Source organism: Hordeum vulgare, chromosome 2H, assembly GCF_904849725.1.
Source record: "Hordeum vulgare subsp. vulgare chromosome 2H, MorexV3_pseudomolecules_assembly, whole genome shotgun sequence".
NCBI classification, from domain to species: domain Eukaryota; kingdom Viridiplantae; phylum Streptophyta; class Magnoliopsida; order Poales; family Poaceae; genus Hordeum; species Hordeum vulgare.
The window spans coordinates 29,941,235-29,960,995 of NC_058519.1; the positions used below are offsets into that span (position 1 = coordinate 29,941,235).

At 44.6% G+C, this 19,761-nt stretch overlaps 1 pseudogene; it reads right to left on the reverse strand.

The window, feature by feature from the left end:
- Nucleotides 1–13: 13 nt before the first annotated feature.
- LOC123425188 lies at nt 14–19,737 on the reverse strand (annotated as a pseudogene).
- Between the last annotated feature and the right edge of the window lie 24 nt (nt 19,738–19,761).

Genomic DNA, 19,761 nt, shown 5'->3' on the forward strand with positions numbered 1-19,761 from the left:
CACAATATACACATTACTTGCACTCCATTGAAAAATTGAAAACAAATGTATTCAGTGGAATAATGGAAAAAATGTTTGAAGTAACATAAGACAAGGAAAAACATTGGGCTCACTTGAAGGTTGCAGCAAGCTGGAATGAATCCTAACTTCTTCACTTGATGCATCATATCTAACTTCGATGTTCGAAAAAATAGCAAGCATATTGTCAGCAAATGCCAATAATTGGAGCATAAACAGTAACACTCTAAGTGCAGTGTAAAAATTTACCTGTCCCGATGACACAATGACAAGATCTCTCATCAGGTCAAGAGATATTGGGCAACGGAAATCTTCACGCATAGCTACAGTGTCAGACTTCTTAACTTTGTCAGGTGAGTCTTTTGCTTCATCACTTGTTTGGCCATCACCATTGGTCGGTTTTGCAGAAACAGAATTTGTAGTGTTTTCAAGTTCTTCAATTAGCTCAGATGTTATTTTTTTTAATGACAGATTTAGATATCCCGCTTATTTCTGAAATTAGTAAAGCAACATGTTGCAACTCCAGGTGATCACTGCTGACGTTTTCCAACGGCAATGTCTCTCGCTGGCTGTTTGGTTCTTCAGATTGTGACCCGACATTATCAACATGATGAGCTAAGATATCATGAATTTTTGAAAAAATATTTAGATCAAGGGCTCCCTTCTTCTCCATTTCTCTTTTAAGCTGACCCCGCACTAAATCAACCTACAGATTAATCAAATTCAAGCCGGTATGATTAATTAACAAAGGATCAATCTTAGTAATGTACCAGTCAATCGGGTTAACTATACCTCCTCTTGAACTTCATCAGATATTTGAAAGCAATTATGTGGTAGATTTGTTAGAGCTGCTTGCAACTGCCAAGTCACATACTTGAACTGAACAACAATATTCTTGTCGTTGACATCCTACAATGAAAACAATGAAGCATAAGAATTAAAGATACTACCATGTTATCACATGCAAAAGGACTATATAAAAGGGCATGAAGCATGTCAGACTGTACAGATTCGATACAAATGCATATGTGGTCATACCAAAAGGTTGTTTTCAATTGAGCCAACAGACATGCACATACCAAGCCATTAGAAATTGTATCTAAGTTGCCGGTAACACATAAAATGTCAATGTGATAAGAATACAATGTTGGAAAGAATAGTGAGCTAGATTTCATATTCACATGTTGTATGACAATTTAATTATTTAGACATGACAATTTTACATTATTATGAACTAACGCGAGAAAAGGGTTTTTCCTATATCCAATCTTGTCAGTTAGTATAATCATTGCTAGATTTCTAGGAGATATGGGATAAAAAGAAACGCGTGCTACTTATATCCTTCAAACAAGATCAGTTTGGCCCCACCTATATAACCAGCATGTGGAGAGAAGAATCCTGCAGGTAACACAAGCTAAAAGTATGATACTATTGTGCCTCCTAAAAGTAAAAAAATAGAATGATAACATCAGTTTCATCTATCACTCCACGTCGTTATCCATTTGTCTAACGCGGACACGCGGTGGAGTCGTCAATGGCTTACAGCCGAAGGAAACGACGTACTGAATGACCATAATGCTTCTTCCGCGAAATTCCACGCATTATTTAGGCATTTGGGTCGGAGTCAAGCATGACGAACGTGACATCCACGGCGATAATTAACACTGCCAGAACTATTTCCCTTCCGCACGAAGCATCTGCCTCGTTTTATGCCGCCGCAGCCCCGTGCTAACTTGCGAGTATCAATTTTCGCAGCAGCCTGCAGTTGCAGTTTCAGAGATGGAAGGCCCTGACCAGGTAATCAAATGGATCATTTCTCCGTTTCATTTTGCTATGGATAGGCACTCTTCATCGTCGATTTGATTGATATTTCGCTCCTGGATCAGAGCATCTTAATGATGTGTTTTTTTTGCGCATGCGTAGGAGAATCCTTGCGCCATCTGCCTCGGCGGCATGGCCGCCGGCGGCGGGCATGCCACCTTCACGGCGGAGTGCTCCCACACCTTCCACTTCAACTGCATCTCTCGTCGTAAAGGGTTACGTCGATGCAAGCTTTGACACTAATCCGAATAAACTATGAGTAGTGAAATGGATTCGTATAGTAGAGTAGACATTTGGAGTATTTCCGAATAGCACGTAGTAGCAACATCTATAAGATGACATAAAGTTTTGTAAAGAACACACGGATCTGAAAATTTCAGAACCGCTGACTAAAACCTCTCTCATGAGCAAGACGTGATCAGACCCCATAACTGTATGGGTGTTGGATTCGTTGGAATCACATGGTGATGTGAACTAGATTATTGACTCTAGTGCAAGTGGGAGACTGTTGGAAATATGCCCTAGAGGCAATAATAAATTAGTTATTATTATATTTCTTTGTTCATGATAATCGTTTATTATCCATGCTATAATTGTATTGATTGGAAACACAATACTTGTGTGGATACATAGACAAAACACTGTCCCTAGTAAGCCTCTAGTTGACTAGCTCGTTGATCAAAGATGGCCAAGGTTTCCTGGCCATAGGCAAGTGTTGTTACTTGATAACGGGATCACATCATTAGGAGAATCATGTGATGGACTAGACCCAAACTAATAGACGTAGCATGTTGATCGTGTCATTTTGTTGCTACTGTTTTCTACGTGTCAAGTATTTGTTCCTATGACCATGAGATCATATAACTCACTGACACCGTAGAAATGCTTTGTGTGTATCAAACGTCACAACGTAACTGGGTGACTATAAAGATGCTCTACAGGTATCTCCGAAGGTGTTAGTTGAGTTAGTATGGATCGAGACTAGGATTTGTCACTCCGTGAGACGGAGAGGTATCTCGGGGCCCACTCGGTAATACAACATCACACACAAGCCTTGCAAGCAATGTAACTTAGTGTAAGTTGCGGGATCTTGTATTATGGAACGAGTAAAGAGACTTGCCGGTAAACGAGATTGAAATAGGTATGCGGATGCTGACGATCGAATCTCGGGCAAGTAACATACCGAAGGACAAAGGGAATGACATACGGGATTTTATGAATCCTTGGCACTGAGGTTCAAACGATAAGATCTTCGTGGAATATGTAGGATCCAATATGGGCATCCAGGTCCCGCTATTGGATATTGACCAAGGAGTCTCTCGGGTCATGTCTACATAGTTCTCGAACCCGCAGGGTCTGCACACTTAAGGTTCGACGTTGTTTTATGCGTATTTGAGTTATATGGTTGGTTACCGAATGTTTTTCGGAGTCCCGGATGAGATCACGGACGTCACAAGGGTTTCCGGAATGGTCCGGAAACGAAGATTGATATATAGGATGACCTCATTTGATTACCGGAAGGTTTTTGGAGTTACCGGGAATGTACCGGGAATGACGAATGGGTTCCGGGAGTTCACCGGGGGGGGCACCCACCCCGGGGAAGCCCATAGGTATTGGGGGTGCCGCACCAGCCCTTAGTGGGCTGGTGGGACAGCCCAAAAGGGGCCTATGCGCATTGGGAAGAAAATCAAAGAGAAAAAGGAAAAAAAAGGAGGAGGTGGGAAAGGGAAGAAGGACTCCACCTTCCAAACCAAGTAGGACTCGGTTTGGGAGGGGAATCCTTCCCCCTTGGCTCGGCCGACCCCTTGGGGGTTCTTGGACCCCAAGGCAAGGCTCCCCCTCTCCCACCTATATATACGGAGGTTTTAGGGCTGATTTGAGACGTTTTTTCCACGGCAGCCCGACCACATACCTCCACGGTTTTTCCTCTAGATCGTGTTTGTGCGGAGCTCGGGCGGAGCCCTGCTCAGACAAGATCATCACCAACCTCCGGAGCGCCGTCACGCTGCCGGAGAACTCTTCTACCTCTCCGTCTCTCTTGCAGGATCAAGAAGGCCGAGACCATCGTCGAGCTGTACGTGTGCTGAACGCGGAGGTGCCGTCCGCTCGCACTAGATCGTGGGACTGATCGCGGGATTGTTCGCGGGGAGGATCGGGGGACGTGAGGACGTTCCACTACATTAACCGCGTTCACTAACGCTTCTGCTGTACAGTCTACAAGGGTACGTAGATCACTCATCCCCTCTCGTAGATGGACATCACCATGATAGGTCTTCGTGCGCGTAGGAAAATTTTTGTTGCCCATGCGACGTTCCCCAATAGTGGCATCATGAGCTAGGTTCGTGCGTAGATGTCTTCTCGAGTAGAACACAAAATTTTTTGTGGGCGGTGATGTGCGTTTTTCTGCCCTCCTTAGTCTTTTCTTGATTCCGCGGTATTGTTGGATCGAAGCGGCTCGGACCGACATTACTCGTACGCTTACGAGAGACTGGTTTCATCGCTACGAGTAACTCCGTTGCTCAAAGATGACTGGCGGGCGTCAGTTTCTCCAACTTTAGTCGAATCGGAATTGACCGAGGAGGTCCTTGGATGAGGTTAAATAGCAATTCATATATCTCCGTTGTGGTGTTTGCGTAAGTAAGATGCAATCCTACTAGATACCCATGGTCACCACGTAAAACATGCAACAACAAAATTAGAGGACGTCTAACTTGTTTTTGCAGGGTATGCTTGTGATGTGATATGGCCAACGATGTGATGTGATATATTGGATGTATGAGATGATCATGTTGTAATAGTTAATATCGACTTGCACGTCGATGGTGCGGCAACCGGCAGGAGCCATAGGGTTGTCTTTAAACTAACGTTTGTGCTTGCAGATGCGTTTACTATATTGCTAGGACGTAGCTTTAGTAGTAATAGCATGAGTAGCACGACAACCCCGATGGCGACACGTTGATGGAGATCATGATGATGGAGATCATGGTGGGACGCCGGTGACAAGAAGATCGTGTCGGTGCTTTGGTGATGGAGATCAAGAAGCGCATGATGATGGCCATATCATGTCACTTATGAATTGCATGTGATGTTAATCCTTTTTGCACCTTATCTTGCTTAGAACGACGGTAGCATTATGAGGTGATCTCTCACTAAAATTTCAAGACGAAATTGTGTCCTCCCCGACTGTGCACCGTTGCGACAGTTCTTCGTTTCGAGACACCACGTGATGATCGGGTGTGATAGACTCAACGTTCACATACAATGGATGCAAAACAGTTGCACACGCAGAACACTCGGGTTAAGCTTGACAAGCCTAGCATGTGCAGACATGGCCTCGGAACATATGAGACCGAAAGGTCGAGCATGAATCGTATAGTTGATATGATTAGCATAGAGATGCTTACCACTGAAACTATTCTCGACTCACGTGATGATCGGACTTGAGATAGTGGATTTGGATCATGTACCACTCAAATGACTAGAGAGATGTACTTTTTGAGTGGGAGTTCTTAAATAATATGACTAATTGAACTAATTGTCATGAACATAGTCTAATGGTCTTTGCGAATTACGATGTAGCTTGCGCTATAGCTCTACTGTTTTTATATGTTCCTAGAGAAAATTTAGTTGAAAGTTGATAGTAGCAAACTTTGCAGACTGGGTCTGTAAAACCGAGGATTGTCCTCGTTGCTGCGCAGAAGGCTTATGTCCTTAATGCACCACTCGGTGTGCTGCACCTCGAGCGTCGTCTGTGGATGCTGTGAACATCCGACATACACGTTTCTGATGACTACACGATAGTTCAGTGCAAAATACTTAATGGCTTAGAAGCAAGGCGCCGAAGACGTTTTGAAACATCGCGGAACATAAGTGATGTTCTAAAGAAGATGAAATTGTGATTTCATGCTTGTGCCCTTGTTAAGAGGTACGAGACCTCCGACAAGATTCTTTGTCCACAAAGTAAATGAGAAAAGCTCAATCGTTGAGCGTGTGCTCAGATTGTCTGAGTACGACAATCACTTGAATCAAGTGGGAGTTAATCTTCCAGATGAGATAGTGATGGTTCTCCAAAGACACTGCCACCAAGCTGTGAGAGCTTCGTGATGAACTATAAAATATCAAGGATAGATATAATGATCCTTTAGCGATTCGTGATGTTTGACACTGGGAAAGTAGAAATCAAGAAGGAGCATCAATAGTTGATGGTTTGTAAAACCACTAAGTTTCAAGAAAGGCAAGGGCTATAAGGGATACTTCGTGAAACGGCAAAACAGTTGCTGCACTAATGAAGAGACCCAAGATTAAACCCAAACCCGAGACTAAGTGCTTCTGTAATGAGGGGAACAATCACTGAGGCGGAGCAACTCTAGATACTTGGTAGATAAGAAGGCTGGCAAAAGTCGAAAGAAGTATATTTGATATACATGATGTTGATGTGTACTTTACTAGTACTCCTAGTAGCATGAGGGTATTGGATACCGGTTCGGTTGCTAAGTGATTAGTAACACGAAATGAAAGCTACGGTATAAACGGAGACTAGCTAAAGGCGAGGTGACGATACGTGTTGGAAGTGCTTCCAAGGTTGATATGATCAAACGTCGCATGCTCCCTCTACCATCGGGATTGGTGTTAAACCTAAATAATTGTTATTTGGTGCTTGCGTTAAGCATGAACATGATTGGATCGTGTTTATTGCAATACGATTATTCATTTAAAGAGAATAATGGTTACTCTATTTTCTTGAATAATCACCTTCAATGGTTTATTGAATCTCGATCGTAGTGTTACACATGTTCATGATATTGGTGCCAAAAGATACGAGGTAATGATGATAGTACCACTTACTTGTGGCACTGCCGCTTGAGTCATGTTGGTATAAATTGCATGAAGAGGCTCCATGCTGATGGATCTTTATACTCACTTGATTTTGAATCACTAGTGACATGCAAATCATACCACATGAGCAAGGCCTTGTTTTCATTGAGATGAAATAAGATAGTAACTTGTTGGAAGTGATACATTTTGATGTATGCAATCCAGTGGGTGCTGAGGCACGCAGTGGATATCATTATGTTCTTACTTCACTGACGATTTGAGTGGATACAGGAGTATTTACTTAATGAATCACAAATCTGAAATATTGAAAAGTTCAATTCTGTTTCAAAGTGAAGTTCGTCATAACAAGAGGATAAACTGTCTACGATATGATCATAGAAATGAATATCTGAGTTACGAGTTTTTGCACGCAGTTAAGACAATGTGGAAATTGTTTCGTAGTTCATGCCACCTGGAACATCATAGTGTGATGATGTGTCTGAACATTATAGCCACGCACTATTTGGTATGGTGCATGCTATGATGTCTCTTATCGAATTACCACTATCGTTTATGGGTTATGCATTAGAGACAACCGCATTCACTTTAAATAGGGCACCGCGTATTTCCGTTGAGATGACACAGTATAGACTGAGGTTTAGAGAAATCTAAATTGTCGTTTCTTGAAAGCTTGGGGCTTCGACACTTATGTGAAAAAGTTTCAGTATGATAAGCTCGAACCCAAAGCGGACAAATGCATCTTCATAGGATATCCAAAACAGTTGGATACATCTCCTATCTCAGATCCAAAAGCAAAGTGTTTGTTTGTAGAAACGGATCCTTTCTCGAGGAAAGGTTTCTCTCGAAAGAATTGAGTGGGAGGGTGGTAGAACTTGATGAGGTTACTGAACCATCACTTCAACTAGTGTGTAGCAGGGCGCAGGAAGTTGTTCCTGTGGCGCCTACACCAATTGAAGTGGAAGCTGATGATGGTGATCATTGAGCTTCGAATCAAGTCACTACAAACCTCGTAGGTCGACAAGGTCGCGTACTGCTGCAGAGTAGTACGGTAACCCTGTCTTGGAGGTCATGTTGTTGAGCAACAGTGAACCTACGAGTTATGGAGAAAGCGATGGTGGGCCCAGATTCCGACAAATGGCTGGAAGCCATGAAATCCGAGAGAGGATCCATGTATGAAAACAAGGTGTAGACTTTGGAAGAACTACTTGATGGTCATAGGACTATTGAGTAAAGACGGATCTTTAAAAGGAAGACACACGATGATAGTGATAAGCCACTATTAAGAAAAGTCGACTTGTCGCAAAGATGTTTCCGACAAGATCAAACAGTTGACTATGATCAGACTTTCTCACTCGTAGTGATGCTAAAAGTCTGTTAGAATTATGTTAGTAGTTGCTGCATTATTTATGAAATATTGCACGTAGGATGTCAAAACATTGTTTCCTCGACGGTTTCCTTGAGCAAACATTGTATGTGATACAACCAGAAGGTTTTGTCGATCCTAAAGATACTAACAAGTGTGCAAGCTCCAGCGATCCTTCAATGGACTGGTGCACGCATCTCGCAGTTGGAATATACATTTTGATGAGATGATCAAAGATTTTGGGTTTGTACAAGGTTTATGAGAAACTTGTATTTCCAAAGAAGTGAGTGGGAGCACTATAGAATTTCTGATAAGTATATGTGGTTGACATATTGTGGATCAGAAGTAATGTAGAATTTCTGTAAAGCATACAAGGTTGTTTGAAAGGAGTTTTCAAAGGAGTACGTGGATTGCGCTACTTGAACATTGAGCATCAAAGATCTATGAAGATAGATCAAAAGCGCTTAATGGAAGTTTCAACAAGATGCATGCCTTGACAAGTTTTGAAGGAGTTCAAAATACATTAGCAAAGAAGGAGTTATTGGTTGTGTTGTAAGGTGTGAATTTGAGTAAGACTCAAAACCCGACCACGGCAGAATAAAGAGAATAGACGAAGGTCATCTTCTATGCCTTAGCCATAGACTCTAAAGTATGCCATGCTGAGTACCGCACCTGATGTGTGCCTTGCACCAAGTCTGTTGAGAGGTACACAGAGTGATCCATGATTGAATCACTAGCAGCGGTCAAATATTATCCTTAGTAACTGATGGACTAAGGAATTTTTCTCGATTATGGAGGTGGTTAAAGAGTTCGTCGTAAAGGGTTAAGTCGATGCAAGCTTTGACACTAATCCGAATAAACTATGAGTAGTGAAACGGATTCGTATAGTAGAGTAGACATTTGGAGTATTTCCGAATAGCACGTAGTAGCAACATCTATAAGATGACATAAAGTTTTGTAAAGAACACACGGATCTGAAAATTTCAGAACCGCTGACTAAAACCTCTCTCATGAGCAAGACGTGATCAGACCCCATAACTATATGGGTGTTGGATTCATTGGAATCACATGGTGATGTGAACTAGATTATTGACTCTAGTGCAAGTGGGAGACTGTTGGAAATATGCCCTAGAGGCAATAATAAATTAGTTATTATTATATTTCTTTGTTCATGATAATCGTTTATTATCCATGCTATAATTGTATTGATTGGAAACAAAATACTTGTGTGGATACATATACGGATACTGACGATCGAATCTCGGGCAAGTAACATACCGAAGGACAAAGGGAATGACATACGGGATTATATGAATCCTTGGCACTGAGGTTCAAACGATAAGATCTTCGTAGAATATGTAGGATCCAATATGGGCATCCAGGTCCCGCTATTGGATATTGACCGAGGAGTCTCTCGGGTCATGTCTACATAGTTCTCGAACCCGCAGGGTCTGCACACTTAAGGTTCGACGTTGTTTTATGCGTATTTGAGTTATATGGTTGGTTACCGGATGTTGTTTGGAGTCCCGGATGAGATCACAGACGTCACGAGGGTTTCCGGAATGGTACGGAAACGAAGATTGATATATGGGATGACCTCATTTGATTACCGGAAGGTTTTCGGAGTTACCGGGAATGTACCGGGAATGACGAATGGGTTCCGGGAGTTCACCGGGGGGGCCACCCACCCCGGGGAAGCCCATAGGTATTGGGGGTGCCGCACCATCCCTTAGTGGGCTGGTGGGACAGCCCAAAAGGGGCCTATGCGCATTGGGAAGAAAATCAAAGAGAAAAAAGGAAAAAAAAGGAGAAGGTGGGAAAGGGAAGAAGGACTCCACCTTCCAAACCAAGTAGGACTCGGTTTGGGAGGGGAATCCTTCCCCCCTTGGCTCGGCCGACCCCTTGGGGGTTCTTGGGCCCCAAGGCAAGGCTCCCCCCTCTCCCACCTATATATACGGAGGTTTTAGGGCTGATTTGAGACGTTTTTTTCACGGCAGCCCGACCACATACCTCCACGGTTTTTCCTCTAGATCGCGTTTCTGCGGAGCTCGGGCGGAGCCCTGCTGAGACAAGATCATCACCAACCTCCGGAGCGCCGTCACGCTGCCGGAGAACTCTTCTACCTCTCCGTCTCTCTTGCTGGATCAAGAAGGCCGAGACCATCGTCGAGCTGTACGTGTGCTGAAGGCGGAGGTGCCGTCCGTTCGGCACTAGATCGTGGGACTGATCGCGGGATTGTTCGCGGGGCGGATCGAGGGACGTGAGGACGTTCCACTACATCAACCGCGTTCACTAACGCTTCTGTTGTACGGTCTACAAGGGTACGTAGATCACTCATCCCCTCTCGTAGATGGACATCACCATGATAGGTCTTCGTGCGCGTAGGAAAATTTTTGTTTCCCATGCGACGTTCCCCAACAAGTCTCCCAACGAGCCGATAGCATCGCCCCCCATGCATTCCGGGATGCCTCCGTTCCCGGCGCAGGTTCCGCCGCCGACGAACATGCATATCTTGCAACATCATCAACCACCGCCGCCCGTGCATACCATGCAGCATCATCAGCCGCTGCATGTACCTACGGTCGCCTTCGACGACGATGAGCAGGTGGAGCCGGCCTCCAGGGAGCGACCTGACAGCACACCGGCGGCTGCGTCAACTGGAGCAGTGGTCGTCAATACGCACGCCGAGTACCCGGCTGTCGCCAGGGCCTCGTCCAGCGATAGATTCGCCGTGCTCGTGTTGGGGAACGTCGCAAGGGAAACAAAAATTTCCTACGCGCACGAAGACCTATCATGGTGATGTCCATCTACGAGAGGGGATGAGTGATCTACGTACCCTTGTAGATCGTACAGCAGAAGCGATTAGAGATCGCGGTTGATGTAGTGGAACGTCCTCACGTCCCTCGATCCGCCCCGCGAACAATCCCGCGATCAGTCCCACGATCTAGTACCGAACGGACGGCACCTCCGCGTTCAGCACACGTACAACTCGACGATGATCTCGGCCTTCTTGATCCAGCAAGAGAGACGGAGAGGTAGAAGAGTTCTCCGGCAGCGTGACGGCGCTCCGGAGGTTGGTGATGATCTTGTCTCAGCAGGGCTCCGCCCGAGCTCCGCAGAAACGCGATCTAGAGGAAAAACTATGGAGGTATGTGGTCGGGCAGCCGTGAGAAAGTCGTCTCAAATCAGCCCTAAAACCTCCGTATATATAGGTGGGAGGGAGGGGAGGAGGCAGCCTTAAAACCTAAAGGTTTGGCCGAAATTGGAGGTGGAGGAGTCCTACTCCAATCCTACTTGGAGTAGGATTCCACCTTCCCACTTGGAAACTCTTTCCACCTTGTGTTTTTTCCTTCTCAAACCTTATGGGCCTTAGTGGGAACTTATTCCAGCCCACTAGGGGCTGGTTTATCTCTTCCCATAGCCCATGAGACCCCTTGGGGCGTGACACCCCTCCCGATGGTCCCCGGCACCCCTCCCGGCACTCCCGGTACACTACCGATGAGCCCGAAACTTTTCCGGTAATGCACGAAAACCTTCCGGTAACCAAATGAGGTCATCCTATATATCAATCTTTGTTTCCGGACCATTCCGGAAACCCTCGTGACGTCTGTGATCTCATCCGGGACTCCGAACAACATTCGGTAACCAACCATATAACTCAAATACGCATAAAACAACGTCGAACCTTAAGTGTGCAGACCCTGCGGGTTCGAGAACTATGTAGACATGACCCGAGAGACTCCTCGGTCAATATCCAATAGCGGGACCTGGATGCCCATATTGGATCCTACATATTCTACGAAGATCTTATCGTTTGAACCTCAGTGCCAAGGATTCATATAATCCCGTATGTCATTCCCTTTGTCCTTCGGTATGTTACTTGCCCGAGATTCGATCGTCAGTATCCGTATACCTATTTCAATCTCGTTTACTGGCAAGTCTCTTTACTCGTTACGTAATACAAGATCCCGCAACTTACACTAAGTTACATTGCTTGCAAGGCTTGTGTGTGATGTTGTATTACCGAGTGGGCCCCGAGATACCTCTCCGTTCACACGGAGTGACAAATCCCAGTCTTGATCCATACTAACTCAACTAACACCTTCGGAGATACCTGTAGAGCATCTTTATAGTCACCCAGTTACGTTGCGACGTTTGATACACACAAAGCATTCCTCCGGTGTCAGTGAGTTATATGATCTCATGGTCATAGGAATAAATACTTGACACGCAGAAAACAGTAGCAACAAAATGACACGATCAACATGCTACGTCTATTAGTTTGGGTCTAGTCCATCACATGATTCTCCTAATGATGTGATCCCGTTATCAAGTGACAACACTTGCCTATGGCCAGAAAACCTTGACCATCTTTTGAACAACGAGCTAGTCAACTAGAGGCTTACTAGGGACAGTGTTTTGTCTATGTATCCACACAAGTATTGTGTTTCCAATCAATACAATTATAGCAAGGATAATAACTAATTTATTATTGCCTCTAGGGCATATTTCCAACAGTCTCCCACTTGCACTAGAGTCAATAATCTAGTTCACATCACCATGTGATTCCAACGAATCCAACACCCATATAGTTATGGGGTCTGATCACGTCTTGCTCGTGAGAGAGGTTTTAGTCAACGGTTCTGAAACTTTCAGATTCGTGCGTTCTTTACAAATCTTTATGTCATCTTATAGGTGCTGCTACTACGTGCTATTCGGAAATGCTCCAAATATCTACTCTACTATATGAATCCGTTTCACTACTCATAGTTATCCGGATTAGTGTCAAAGCTTGCATTGACGTAACCCTTTACGACAAACTCTTTAACCACCTCCATAATCGAGAAAAATTCCTTAGTCCATTAGTTACTAAGGATAAATTTCGACCGCTGCTAGTGATTCAATCATGGATCACTCTCTGTACCTCTCAACATACTTTGAGTCAAGGCACACTTCAGGTGCGGTACACAGCATGGCATACTTTAGATTCTACGGCTAAGGCATAGAAGACGACCTTCGTCTATTCTCTTTATTCTGCCGTGGTCGGGTTTTGAGTCTTACTCAAATTCACACCTCACAACGCAACCAAGAATTCCTTCTTTGCTGGTCTATTTTGAACTCTTTCAAAAACTTGTCAAGGCATGCATCTTGTTGAAACTTCTATTAAGCGCTTTCGATCTATCTCCATAGATCTTTGATGCTCAACGTTCAAGTAGCGTAATCCAGGTACTCCTTTGAAAACTTCTTTCAAACAACCTTGTATGCTTTACAGAAATTCTACATTACTTCTGATCCACAATATGTCAACCACATATACCTATCAGAAATTCTATAGTGCTCCCACTCACTTCTTTGGAAATACAAGTTTCTCATAAACCTTGTACAAACCCAAAATCTTTGATCATCTCATCAAAGTGTATATTCCAACTCCGAGATGCTTGCACCAGTCCATTGAAGGATTACTGGAGCTTGCATGCTTGCTAGTATCTTTAGGATCGACAAAACCTTCTGGTTGTATCACATACAATGTTTGCTCAAGGAAACCGTCGAGAAAACAATGTTTTGACATCCTACGTGCAATATTTCATAAATAATGCATCAACAACTAACATAATTCTAACAGACTTTTAGCATCGCTACGAGTGAGAAATTCTCATCATAGTCAACTGTTTGATCTTATCGAAAACATCTTTGCGACAAGTCGAGCTTTTCTTAATAGTGACTTATCACCATCATCGTCTGTCTTCTTTTAAAGATCCATCTTTACTCAATAGTCTTATGACCATCAAGTAGTTCTTTTAAAGTCTACACTTTGTTTTCATACATGGATCCTCTCTCGGATTTCATGGCTTCCAGCCATTTGTCGGAATCTGGGCCCACCATCGCTTTCTCCATAACTCGTAGGTTCACTGTTGCTCAACAACATGACCTCCAAGACAGGGTTACCGTACTACTCTGCAGCAGTACGCGACCTTGTCGACCTACGAGGTTTGTAGTGACTTGATTCGAAGCTCAATGATCACCATCATCAGCTTCCACTTCAATTGGTGTAGGCGCCACAGGAACAACTTCCTGCGCCCTGCTACACACTGGTTGAAGTGATGGTTCAATAACCTCATCAAGTTCTACTACCCTCCCACTCAATTCTTTCGAGAGAAACCTTTCCTCGAGAAAGGATCCGTTTCTAGAAACAAACACTTTGCTTTTGGATCTGAGATAGGAGATGTATCCAACTGTTTTGGATATCCTATGAAGATGCATTTGTCCGCTTTGGGTTCGAGCTTATCATACTGAAACTTTTTCACATAAGTGTCGAAGCCCCAAACTTTCAAGAAACGACAGTTTAGATTTCTCTAAACCTCAGTCTATACTGTGTCATCTCAACGGAAATACGCGGTGCCCTATTTAAAGTGAGTGTGGTTGTCTCTAATGCATAACCCATAAACGATAGTGGTAATTCGATAAAAGATATCATAGTATGCACCATATCAAATAGTGCGTGGCTATGACGTTCAGACACATCATCACACTATGATGTTCCAGGTGGCATGAACCGCGAAACAATTTCCACATTGTCTTAACTGTGTACCAAAACTCGTAACTCAGATATTCATTTCTTATGATCATATCGTAGACAGTTTGTCCTCTTGTTACGACGATCTTCACTCTGAAACGGATTTGAACTTTTCAACATTTCAGACTTGTGATTCATTAAGTAAATATTCCTGTATCTACTCAAATCATCAGTGAAGTAAGAACATAATGATATCTACTGCGTGCCTCAGTACCTATTGGACTGCATACATCAAAATGTATCACTTCCAACAAGTTACTATCTTATTTCATCTCAATGAAAACAAGGCCTTGCTCATGTGGTATGATTTGCATGTCACTAGTGATTCAAAATCAGGTGAGTACAAAGATCCATCAGCATGGAGCCTCTTCATGCAATTTATACTAACATGACTCAAGCGGCAGTGCCACAAGTAAGTGGTACTATCATCATTAACTCGTATCTTTTGGCACTAATATTATGAACATGTGTAATACTACGATCGAGATTCAATAAACCATTGAAGGTGAATATTCAAGAAAATAGAGTAACCATTATTCTCTTTAAATGAATAATCGTATTGCAACAAACACGATCCAATCATGTTCATGCTTAACGCAAGCACCAAATAACAATTAGTTAGGTTTAACACCAATCCCGATGGTAGAGCGGGCGCGCGACGTTTGATCATATCAACCTTGGAAACACTTCCAACACGTATCGTCACCTCGCCTTTAGCTAGTCTCCGTTTATGCCGTAGCTTTCATTTTGTGTTACTAATCACTTAGCAACCGAACCGGTATCCAATACCCTCATGCTACTAGGAGTACTAGTAAAGTACACATCAACATCATGTATATCAAATACACTTCTTTCGACTTTTGCCAGCCTTCTTTATCTACCAAGTATCTAGAGTTGCTCCGCCTCAGTGACTGTTCCCCTCATTACAGAAGCACTTAGTCTCGGGTTTGGGTTTAATCTTGGGTCTCTTCATTAGTGCAGCAACTGTTTTGCCGTTTCACGAAGTATCCCTTCTAGCCCTTGCCTTTCTTGAAACTTTAGTGGTTTTACAAACCATCAACTATTGATGCTCCTTCTTGATTTCTACTTTCGCAGTGTCAAACATCACGAATCGCTCAAGGATCATTGTATCTATCCTTGATATGTATAGTTCATCACGAAGCTCTCTCAGCTTGGTGGCAGTGTCTTTGGAGAACCATCACTATCTCATCTGGAAGATTAGCTCACACTTGATTCAAGTGATTGTTGTACTCAGACAATCTGAGCACACGCTCAACGATTGAGCTTTTCTCCTCCACTTTGTGGTCAAAGAATCTTGTTGGAGGTCTTGTACCTCTTAACAAGGGCACAAGCATGAAATCACAATTTCATCTCTTTAGAACATCACTTATGTTCCGTGACGTTTTAAAACGTTTTCGGTGCCTTGCTTCTAAGCCATTAAGTACTTTGCACTGAACTATCGTGTAGTCATCAGAAACGTGTATGTCGGATGTTCACAGCATCCACAGACGACGCTCGAGGTGCAGCACACCGAGTGGTGCATTAAGGACATAAGCTTTATGCGTAGCAACGAGGACAATCCTCGGTTTTACAGACTCAGTCTGCAAAGTTTGCTACTATCAATTTTCAACTAAATTTTCTCTAGGAACATATAAAAACAGTAGAGCTATAGCGCAAGCTACATCGTAATTCGCAAAGACCATTAGACTATATTCATGACAATTAGTTCAATTAATCATATTACTTAAGAACTCCCACTCAAAAAGTACATCTCTCTAGTCATTTGAGTGGTACATGATCCAAATCCGCTATCTCAAGTCCGATCATCACGTGAGTCGAGAATAGTTTCAGTGGTAAGCATCCCTATGCTAATCATATCAACTATACGATTCATGCTCGACCTTTCGGTCTCATGTGTTCCGAGGCCATGTCTGCACATGCTAGGCTCGTCAAGCTTAACCCGAGTGTTCCGCGTGTGCAACTGTTTTGCACCCGTTGTATGTGAACGTTGAGTCTATCACACCCGATCATCACGTGGTGTCTCGAAACGAAGAACTGTCGCAACGGTGCACAGTCGGGGAGAACACAATTTCGTCTTGAAATTTCAGTGAGAGATCACCTCATAATGCTACCGTCGTTCTAAGCAAAATAAGGTGCATAAAAGGATTAACATCACATGCAATTCATAAGTGACATGATATGGCCATCATCACGTGCTTCTTGATCTCCATCACCAAAGCACCGGCACGATCTTCTTGTCACCGGCGCCACACCATGATCATCCATCAACGTGTTGCCATCGGGGTTGTCGTGCTACTTATGCTATTACTACTAAAGCTACATCCTAGAAAAATAGTAAACGCATCTGCAAGCACAAACGTTAGTACAAAGACAACCCTATGGCTCCTGCCGGTTGCCGTACCATCGACGTGCAAGTCGATATTTCTATTACAACATGATCATCTCATACATCCAATATATCACATCACATCGTCGGCCATATCACATCACAATCATACCCTGCAAAAACAAGTTAGACGTCCTCTAATTTTGTTGTTGCATGTTTTACGTGGTGACCGAGGGTATCTAGTAGGATCGCATCTTACTTACGCAAACACCACAACGGAGATATATGAGTTGCTATTTAACCTCATCCAAGGACCTCCTCGGTCAAATCTGATTCAACTAAAGTTGGAGAAACAGTCACTTGCCAGTCATCTTTGAGCAAAGGGGGTTACTCGTAACGATGAAACCAGTCTCTCGTAAGCGTACGAGTAATGTCGGTCCAAGCCGCTTCAATCCAACAATACCGCGGAATCAAGAAAAGACTAAGGAGGGCAGCAAAACGCACATCACCGCCCACAAAACCTTTTGTGTTCTACTCGAGAAGACATCTACGCATGAACCTAGCTCATGATGCCACTGTTGGGGAACGACGCAAGGGAAACAAAAATTCCCTACGCGCACGAAGACCTATCATGGTGATGTCCATCTACGAGAGGGGATGAGTGATCTACGTACCCTTGTAGATCGTACAGCAGAAGCGATTAGAGATCGCGGTTGATGTAGTGGAACGTCCTCACGTCCCTCGATCCGCCCCACGAACAATCCCGCGATCAGTCCCACGGTCTAGTACCGAACGGACGGCACCTCCGCGTTCAGCACACGTACAACTCGACGATGATCTCGGCCTTCTTGATCCAGCAAGAGAGACGGAGAGGTAGAAGAGTTCTCCGGCAGCGTGACGGCGCTCCGGAGGTTGGTGATGATCTTGTCTCAGCAGGGCTCCGCCCGAGCTCCGCAGAAACGCGATCTAGAGGAAAAACTATGGAGGTATGTGGTCGGGCAGCCGTGAGAAAGTCGTCTCAAATCAGCCCTAAAACCTCCGTATATATAGGTGGGAGGGAGGGGAGGAGGCAGCCTCAAAACCTAAAGGTTTGGCCGAAATTGGAGGTGGAGGAGTCCTACTCCAATCCTACTTGGAGTAGGATTCCACCTTCCCACTTGGAAACTCTTTCCACCTTGTGTTTTTTCCTTCTCAAACCTTATGGGCCTTAGTGGGAACTTATTCCAGCCCACTAGGGGCTGGTTTATCTCTTCCCATAGCCCATGAGACCCCTTGGGGCGTGACACCCCTCCCGATGGTCCCCGGCACCCCTCCCGGCACTCCCGGTACACTACCGATGAGCCCGAAACTTTTCCGGTAATGCACGAAAACCTTCCGGTAACCAAATGAGGTCATCCTATATATCAATCTTCGTTTCCGGACCATTCCGGAAACCCTCGTGACGTCCGTGATCTCATCCGGGACTCCGAACAACATTCGGTAACCAACCATATAACTCAAATACGCATAAAACAACGTCGAACCTTAAGTGTGCAGACCCTGCGGGTTCGAGAACTATGTAGACATGACCCGAGAGACTCCTCGGTCAATATCCAATAGCGGGACCTGGATGCCCATATTGGATCCTACATATTCTACGAAGATCTTATCGTTTGAACCTCAGTGCCAAGGATTCATATAATCCCGTATGTCATTCCCTTTGTCCTTCGGTATGTTACTTGCCCGAGATTCGATCGTCAGTATCCGTATACCTATTTCAATCTCGTTTACTGGCAAGTCTCTTTACTCGTTCCGTAATACAAGATCCCGCAACTTACACTAAGTTACATTGCTTGCAAGGCTTGTGTGTGATGTTGTATTACCGAGTGGGCCCCGAGATACCTCTCCGTTCACACGGAGTGACAAATCCCAGTCTTGATCCATACTAACTCAACTAACACCTTCGGAGATACCTGTAGAGCATCTTTATAGTCACCCAGTTACGTTGCGACGTTTGATACACACAAAGCATTCCTCCGGTGTCAGTGAGTTATATGATCTCATGGTCATAGGAATAAATACTTGACACGCAGAAAACAGTAGCAACAAAATGACACGATCAACATGCTACGTCTATTAGTTTGGGTCTAGTCCATCACATGATTCTCCTAATGATGTGATCCCGTTATCAAGTGACAACACTTGCCTATGGCCAGGAAACCTTGACCATCTTTTGAACAACGAGCTAGTCAACTAGAGGCTTACTAGGGACAGTGTTTTGTCTATGTATCCACACAAGTATTGTGTTTCCAATCAATACAATTATAGCATGGATAATAAACGATTATCATGAACTAAGAAATATAATAATAACTAATTTATTATTGCCTCTAGGGCATATTTCCAACAGCTCGTGCACGTCAAGGCTCCTGGGATGGCCGACACCATGGCGGACGGCAGCGACAAGCCGCAGCCGCGTGCGCCGCTGGACCTCGTTACGGTGCTCGACGTCAGCGGCAGCATGAGCAGGGACACCTGGCGCGCGAGGCGGCGGCAGTCGGCCCGCAGCGGCGCCCGGAGCAGGTCGGGCACCCAGGCCGTCGCCTCGGGCTCGGCCGCGCCGTCCTCCCCTGCCGCCTCGGCGACCTCGGCGACGAGGTGCGTGAGCAGGAACACCTTGCGCGCGAGGCGGAGGCAGTCGGCCCGCAGCGGCTCCGCGGCGGCGGCCAGGTCGGCGGCGCCCACGGCCGCGATCTCCCGCACGATCTCTGCGGCTGCCCCGACCGCCTTCGCCGCCATCGCGCCGCCCCGGGTCAGGACTCC